General features: G+C 41.1%; 1 pseudogene across 1 annotated transcript; it reads right to left on the reverse strand.

Annotated features, from left to right (window-relative positions):
- Window positions 1-839: 839 nt before the first annotated feature.
- On the reverse strand, window positions 840-1,397 carry LOC309963184 (transmembrane protein 126A-like; annotated as a pseudogene). The gene has a single exon. The product of its transcript is annotated as a transmembrane protein 126A-like (transcript).
- Between the last annotated feature and the right edge of the window lie 814 nt (window positions 1,398-2,211).

The following is a 2,211-nucleotide window of genomic DNA, read 5'->3' on the forward strand; positions in this document are numbered from 1 at the left end:
CAGCCCTTGGCAAATTGTTGTTTGAGATGCTGAAATTAGATGTGTACATACAGACCTAGTACCAGAGTATACCTTGACATTTATATAGTTAGTCTGGCTTTTTCTAGATTCCACAGGATTTGGGGTTCTTGTCTCTACCTTCAGACTTCCATCTGCAGTGTGGAATTATCAGTCCCCAAAGATATGGCTAAGATAATTTGGCCCCTTAAGATAAAGGCCAAATGTGTCCCTCTAGCCATTATGTAATATTCTTCTATTGGGGGTGCTTGAGATAATAGGTGTGAGCATGCTTTATAAACTGTAAAGTGCTATCTAAATAAAAGTTTTGTGGCTATTGCATGGTTAAACTAAGCTTTGCAATGAAAGAATTGGAACTGAACTGCAATTCTCAGTCTGGAGCCCACTGTCAATTAGGTTTATAGTTTCATCAATTTGCTATTTAATTGTTTCAAGTTATCCAAGTGCCAGGCAACGTTCTTGTATTCTTTCTTCCGTAAAGCAGTAGAACAAATACTTAAGTTTAACGTAAAAGTTGACATAGACGAGGCAATATTTTTCTTTTTAGGACATTAAAAGACAGATATTTGGAGAAATGCTTTTAAAACATTTTGGAATCTGGCTAAGTCTATCCATGGCTTTCACCAGCTGTCCCCCTAATTTGTCTCTCGCAGCTTCTTCCCATCTTCAAGAGCCTGTATCAACGCTCTCCTCATGGATGTCAGTTGGTGCAGCGGCTCCATGTGTGGTCAGGGTTGTTGGAATTCTAGAAGGGTCCATGTCATACTTAGATGTAGGTTATTTTTACAATCTTTATTTTTGTGTACAGATGCGCTTAACAATTACTGAATTTCTAGGCCAGGTTCAGGTGTCTAAAGAGCCTTTATAAGTAGTTTATATTGTCTAGACCCAAGGTATGCTGCAAGCCCAGTCTGGAGCAAAATCAGAAATAACATCTTTCTAAAGACAGGTTTAGTCATCCTAATCCAGTAATTTGTTTCCTTTCTCGGGCAGCAGGGCTGAATTATACCTGGTTAGGCCACCATTCACAAGGGACAGCCAAGAAAACAGGGTACAGGTCACCAGAAACAAGACCAACCAATCCACCATGTGTTACGGTACAGGTTTCGCTACACAAATCACAAAACCTTTGTAAGATACATGTGCCATCAAAAACGGGATCACTGCCATTGGTAAACCAGCAGCTACAGGAGCCTGTGTCACAGGTAAGATGCATCAAAAAAGACCATTTGCTATTAGGCCACAGAGAGCAGCATTAAGTCCAATATATGTTGATCCATTTTCAAGCAGATTCCTTTCTGCTTCCGGAAGTTGGTTCATTTTCCTGGTTATGATATCAAGTTCTCCTTGACAGTATCGTCTGGTTCATGACTTTCCATCTTGAGCCTTGATCTTTCCACCCAGCACTCGCTGCTTCCTCTAGTCTTCTTCAGCCATGCGAGGGCTCACTCCAACCTTTGCTCAACTCATCCAGGTGCAGCCCTCCTTCAGCATAGTTTCAGGGTTCAGACTTAACAAACGAATGCCCTTAACACAAACGAATAGATATTTTAAAAACTTAAGTTGATGCACAAGTTTGATACACTGCACTGGGCATAAAGGTGATTAAGACATAATACTCTCCCTCAAGGAATTCTCAGTCCAGCAAACTGTGCAATAGTAGATAATAAATAATTGCACATAATTGCTGATAAGGTCATACAACCAGAGAGTACTTAACACGTAGTCTTTTTTCATAGAGAATGTCAAAACTTCAAACAGAAGTGCTTTCCTGTGTGGAAGCCTAGAGCAAGCGACTCTCCTGACTACTTCATGGGCCCTGAGCACACTGGGCTGGCTGTTCACCCCCCCAGAGACCCATTCTCTGGTTCTTTGAGGTTGCTGGCATATATGCAGCCACACCCTGTTCATTGGGATTTTCAAGGTGACAGTGTGAGTTGCCATTTCACAACTGGGAAAGCCCCATTGTCTCCTGGCCCAACAGTGGTGCTGAAGCTTTTTTCAAATCGGTTCTCTCACTTTGAAAGCTCTTTTCATGTTTCAAAACACCAGAGAGAGCAAACTGATGCTAAATTACGTAATCTGTAGAGCAATCAATTGGACTAGGGGAAAGAAAAAAAAAGTTGGTCTGGTTATTTTGTTCCAGTCTGCACAGATAACACTCAATATCTTAATGGAGCTAAAACACATTAC

The sequence above is a fragment of the Leucopleurus acutus genome, assembly GCF_964270905.1.
Source record: "Leucopleurus acutus genome assembly, chromosome: 6".
Lineage (NCBI taxonomy): Eukaryota > Metazoa > Chordata > Mammalia > Artiodactyla > Delphinidae > Leucopleurus > Leucopleurus acutus.